Raw genomic sequence first — 6,669 nt, 5'->3', positions numbered from 1 at the left:
CATACAGAATACCCAGGACACAGTCCATAGAACAAGCCAAAGGGCCCAAGTGAGGATGCTTCAGTCCTACTTGGAAGGGAGAAGAAAGCAGAGGGCAGAGGGAGGAAGGGAACTGTGTGGGAGAGGGGAGAAGGGGGTCAGGGCAAAGGGTGAACATGATTAGGTATTGGGGTGGGGACCAGGAGTGAAGCCCCAAGGGCCAGCAGAATGAATGGAAATATACAACCTCGGGAGGTGGGAGGTGGAAGGATCCTCTAGAATGTACCAGAGACCTGGGAGGTGAGAGACTCTTAGGACACAAAGGGAGGGACCTTAGATGAAATGCCCTACAGTGGGGAGAGGGAACTTGTAGAGTCCACCTCCAGCAGTAAGACAGAGCATTAAGTGGAAGGGTGTGGTTGCCATACCACAGTCAAAAACTCTGACCCATAATTGTTCCTGTCTGAAAGAACTGCAGGGACAAAAATGGAGAAGAGACTGAAGGAAAGAGGTCCAGTGACAGACTCAACTTGATCCATCTCAAGGGGAGGCTCCAAGGCCTGACACTATTACTGATGCTATGGTGTGCATACAGATGGGAGCCTAGCAGGCTGTCCTCTTCGAGGCCCAACAAGCAGCTGACTGAGGCAGAGCATCCAACCATTGGTCCGAAGTTGGAGACGCCTGTGGTTGAATTTGGGAAAAGCTGGAAGAAGTGGAGGAGAAAGATGACGCCATAGGAAGACCAGCAGTCTCAACAAACCTGGACCCCGGAAATCTCTCAGACACTGAGCCACCAATAAGGCAGCATACACTACTAGCTGGTCCTAGCACCCGCCTCCCCCCCCCCCCCCCCCCCGGGCACATACACAGCAGAGGACTGACTGGTCTAGCCTCAGTGAGAGAAGATACACCTAACCCTTGAGAGACATGAGGCCCCAGGGAATGGGGAGGCATGGAGGGTGTTGGGGTGTGGGGACATCCTCTTAGAGATGGCGGGGGTGGGGTGGGGGGGGGAGCGGAGATGGGATGAGGAACTGTCGGAGGGCAGAATGAGAGGGGGATGATGACTGGACTTTTAAAAAAAAGGTTAAAGATAATAAAAGGAAGAAAGAAAATACATAATGCAATAACAAAGCAATAAATGAATGAATGAATGAATGAATGAATGAGTAAAGGGTTCAATCTGACCGACAGTTTCAGAGGGTCAGAGTCGCATGGTGTCACGGCTGGTTCTAATTTTGCATACCTTGATTTTTCTTTCTGATTCCAAGAATACATTCTGTCTGTATGGAAACATTTAAGCAAAGGAAACACTGCCGCCTCTCAGCTTGAAAGAGATGGGGGAAAGGCCTTCCTGGTGTGCCACCTGCCGTGGCTGGACTTCTGGTAACAGTGCCTACTCTTTCTCGCTATTGAGCTCTTCCACCTCGTTTATGACAGGTATGGCAAGGGGCAGGCTTGTTATCCCTTGCAGAACAGCCGGGGAAGGGATGGCCTAGAGGAGCGAAGGGTAAACGCTGCAGTGGCCCCTCCTTCCAACCTGGCTGGTCGCCCTGGCTCACAGGGTTTGGGGGTGTGGTTCTACTGCCTCCTTCTTGGATGTTCTGCCCCGCCCCCTCCCCCACTTCTCCTTTTCTTCTGTTCGCGATTTTCTCCCACTTCTGCACCTGAATCATCATGGCAGGCTTGTTGTCTGTGGGTGGTCCCACAAGGTAAGACTTTAGTAAAAATTTGACTTAATATACATTTCATTTGAGAAGAAATCGTTTAAATGTGGTTCATTCCAGGTGTTGTGTTTTATAAAAGGATAAGGGAGAGAAAGAATATGTTTGGTGGATGTGTAGTTAGGTGTGGGGGAAGGGGGTGCCTCTGTGGGCCCATGCTGAGGCATCCACTCCCCCTGAGGGACCAGCCACAGGACAATGATGGTATAGTATAGAATAGAGTTTATTCAGGACATGGGAGAGTTGAGAGGGTAGTAGAGACCAAGAAAGGCAGAGAGAGAGAGAGAGACAGAGACAGAGACAGAGACAGAGACAGAGGCAGAGAGAGAATGAATAGAGGCCAGTTATGAGCACACGGAGAGAGGGGGAAGGGAATAGGGAGAGTGGGGGAAGGGTCAAGAGGATAGAGATAGAGCAAGAAGGGAAGAAAGCAAGCAGCTCCTTTTATAGTGAATCAGGCATACCTGGCTGTTGCCAGGTAACTGTGGGGCGGAGCTTAGATAAAATGCTAACACAAAGTACTCTCAACCACATTATGCATGTAAATTTCAAAAATCCTTTCCAAACCCTTGGAAGTAGGGGGCTAAATGAAATTTTTCTTTTTCTTTCTTTTTTTTTTTTGAAGTCTCTTCAGGAGCAGGAAACACATGCTTCTACTATCTTTTCATTGTCAACAGGCACCTGAGGAGGTGAACACAGGAATCACACACACACACACACACACACACACACACACACACACACACACACGCAGGAAGAGGGCAATTATGTGACAACTGCACCCACTTTCTCTGAACCTTCAGTTTTATGGGTAGTTAACAGTAAACCTGGCTCACACTATTCTGCTTAGCTAACTAAATGGATTAACACGTACAACCACACACTACACTGTATTACACAACAAAGACGAAGATGGTTTCATTAAAACAGGGAATCAGAAAGCAGACTGCCTGGCTTCAGACCCTGGTCCTTACCTTTTGAGTTTAAACCTTGGGCAAATGCTTTAGCGTCTGTGTGCCTTAGTGTCTCAGCCGTGACGCTGGTAAGCACATAACTGCTTCTAGTTCATGGGGCTTCTGTGAGAAGAAACTGATCAATCACATCGGTGTCCAGAGCTGGGTCAGCCATGGATCAGATGGGCCTGGTAGGGCAGAGCTTATTCCTACAGGACTTCAAAGCTTCTCCAGGCTCCATCCCTTTCCCCTACCTCTCTCCACCCTGGATGCTGTCAAGGACTGAAACCCTAGGCACTAAAGCACACTGAACCAAGAGTACTCCTTGAAGTGTAAATACTCCTTGAAGTGTAAATAGCACTGGGCTGCTAATGATGAGGCCTAATTTAGTCATCCTTCTCTTCATCTTCTTGGCTGCCAGCTCTGTACAAGGCAACTGGGTAGTCATCAGCCACCCTCCCTTCTCCCCTCCTCCCCTTTGTTCTTCACTTTCTCTCTTCCTCTTTCCTTCCCCCTCTTTCTTTCTCCATCTTCTTCTTCCTCTTTCTTTTATCCTCCTCTTCCCTCTCATTTCCTTTTCCTCTGCTTTTTATCCTTCATCCCCTCTTTCTCCCCCCTCCTTGCCCTCCCCTCCTCCCCTCCTTCCCTCCCCCCTCCTCCCTTCCTTGCCCTCCCTCTCTTCAAGCTGCATTGCTCATAATATAATGTGTTGCTGTTGCCTTGCTGTGAGTCAGCAATTGAACTGCCTTAAGGTGTTTTAATTTTACAATGCTTTGGAAGGCAGAGGGTAGCGTTTGACAGACTTTCCCATTTAATGAAGGACCATCCCATTGAATATCGGGCCAAAGCCACTATGATTTTTAGTGGTTACACCCCCATGTGTCAAGATTTTCTGAAAGTTTAATAAATGTTAAGCTTGCAAAGTCATATTAGGCAAACAAAGATGAACAAAGCTATCTGGAACAGACGATAGTACCATCCCAATAATCTAAAAATTATCCTTGAATTATTTTTTTAAATTTTTTCTTTTTCTTTCCAATAAATTATTTTAAAGGCACCAATTTACAGCTTCTTCATTATGTGATCAGCTCAGCTTAGGAATATATAGGAGAATGAAGAGGAAGAGATAGAAGAGGAGACAATTTCATGTCGGTAGATAACTAGGTTTTTCAAATAGTTTGACACAAACAGGGGATAGATTTAAGAAGAGCAATAGTGCATGTTGATTGACTTGAAGGCTGCAGAGGATGGGGAAATGAAATCAGGCCAGGATGAAAGAAGATGGCGCCTAAGGCTTAGAGATCACCCAGGCAAACCTCAGCCAAGACTAAGGCTGAGAGAGCTCAGAAGTCATGGGGCAGAGCAGGGAGAATGTCAATAGGACTGTAGGGATGGCAGAAGGGTGTCCATTATTAGCCTAGAACAGGATAAAGGATCAAGTCTGGTGAGAAAGTTGCTTGACTCATTCAAGACCACAAGTTCCATATCGTGATAGACTGAGAAGTCTAAATGGAGGGAGCATAGTAACAAAACCCAAAGTGGTGGTCAGAGTCTGAGGAAGGAAGAGAAGGAGGGGTGACTACAGATCCCCAGCGAAGTGACACTCATGTGGTTTAGGTTCCCTGGTACCCAAAGACCTGTGCAGATTTCTGGGAGGAACCCAGCCCGGTTCTCACACGGTTATTAGCTTTGTCTTAGGAAAGCATCCTTTTTTTTTCCCCCTGGTTAGACTTTTTTCCCATTGGTTAATTAATTTATTCACTTTGCATCCCTATAGCAGACCCCTCTCCCCTAGTCCCTCAATCACATTGCGCCTTTCCCCTCCTCTTCTCCTCTGAGAAAAGGAACCCCTCCCCTCCCCAGGTATCAACCTACCCACTGCAAGACTAGGCACATCCTCTCCCGCTGAGGCCAGGGAAGGCAGCCCAGTTTAGGGAGCAGCTCAGGAACTAGGTAAGATAAGCAATTAATAGATGGGACCTCGGGAAACTGAAAGGCTTCTGTAAGGCAAACAATACTGTCAGTAGGACAAAACCGCAGCCTGCAGATTGGGGAAAGATCTTCACCAACCCTACATCTGACGGGGGCTAATATCCAAAATATATTAAAAACTCAAGAAGTTAGGAAAACATCTTAACCATAGCCAGCTATAGGGCTGTTCTCCTTCCACGTGAACTTTGCCCTAGTAGTGTGATATGTTATTACAATGTTGACAGGTTGTATGTTCCAAAGGCCTAATATTTCTTCTAGATTGTTTTAATTAGGTAAAAAAAGTCTTTAACGTGATTGATGTTTTTTTTTTTTCCCTAAATAAACAGGTCTTGTTTGTATGACTCCATTTATTCTTGCTGCAACTGAATACCACAAGCTAGGGAGTTTATAAACAACGGAGGCTTGTTTGGCTCACAGTCTGGAAGCTGGGAACCCCAAGAGCATGGTGTTTACATCTAAGTAGGACCTTTCTGATCCACTGTGACATGGTGGAGGGCACGGGGTGGTAAAGCAAGAGCACCAAAGAGAACTCTTGTCTGTAACAAAGCCACCTTCTCAATACTCACTAATATACTCACTAATACATGAACCAATGAACCCATGAATAGGGCTAGAGCCTTGGGGCTATCTCCTCTTTGAAGAATTCCCCCTGCCCCCATCCATGTTTCTAACAAATAGCATTTATGGATGTCTTTAATCCTTAGCGTTTTAAAAGCTAATTTAGTACTCTTGAACAGTATGCCACTTGAAAGTAGGACACACTCTAACAAGTCCCAGTTTTACTGTTTGGTTTCATGAAGGCAGAAGAGGGGTTTGAGGGGGAAAGAATAACTACTGAACACTTATCCCCTAAATGCGACAAATTTATTTTTATTTTTATCTTCATTATACTTGTGTAATGATGGAATAGATATGGTATCCCCTATTTACCACCCATATGGTAAATAGAAGAGGTGGGTCTGATGAAATTTGTCACATTTCAGAGCCTGGACCCTCTCTGTCACACCATATGTACAGCTGGAAATGGACTGCTGATAGGAACAAGGTGGGGACTGTAAGTTCACACTCCTCCAATAAAATGTAACACTGAAGGAGAGATTATTTGCAGAAAATCTGTTTTTTTTTCTTTTGCTGATTTTGCTTACCATTATTCTCATGAGAACACATAGGCTTCTCAATGTATATCAAAGAGTGACAGTATTTGCCTATAATCCAAAGATACTGAGTATTTTTGTCCACAAACCATATTGCAGTTTATTTTTATACATAACAAATGCAGCATCGTACTTCTGAAAGCAAATGTATGAATTACTACTAAAAAATCTCAAAGATACAGGCAATTAAATGTGTTCATAAAGTCTTATGACCTATAACAAAACTGGAAACCTAGAAATATCTTTCATTAAAGCAAATGTCTGGTCCATAGTCATTATGAAGTGTGCCAGTTTGGACTGCTGGCTTGTTTCCAGTTTTACTCTGCAGACATCTGTCAATTCTCTGTGTCAAGATGTCCATTGGCCGACTCCCATGTCCTTATGTAACAGGGAGAAAACAACTTGGGCAAATGCGTGCTCCTTTGCAATGAGAACTTCTGCCATGTATAAGTCCATCCTCCCCCAAGGCTTCCTTATTGTAAATGCTTCCACCTCCATAAAGACACTGGATATATTTGTCAGCAGAGGATTTCACGAACGTGGTTGTGATTTTTTCCTTCTTGCAAAATATCTGGGATTATATTTTATTGTTTGAGCAAGGTCAAATGCCAGTGAGGTTGTTTCACTGTGACATTTGTAAGCATGATTTTATTTACGAAATCTGAATATACTTCAAGGACAGGAAGTAAATTGTGGTGGATAAGAACTCAATTGGAGGTAATTACTATCGGACTTAGAACAACTCTTTCCTGAAGTGCACTGCACAAGAGTTTCTGGGTACCTAAATTTTCTTCTAGTATTTTATAATTCCTCTGGGAGCCTACATATTATCCATTTTTTAGAAGGCATGTGCCAAGTTAGGCT

The sequence above is a fragment of the Mus musculus genome, chromosome 9 (assembly GCF_000001635.26).
Source record: "Mus musculus strain C57BL/6J chromosome 9, GRCm38.p6 C57BL/6J".
NCBI classification, from domain to species: domain Eukaryota; kingdom Metazoa; phylum Chordata; class Mammalia; order Rodentia; family Muridae; genus Mus; species Mus musculus.
Note: the sequence above shows the minus strand (reverse complement) of the source record.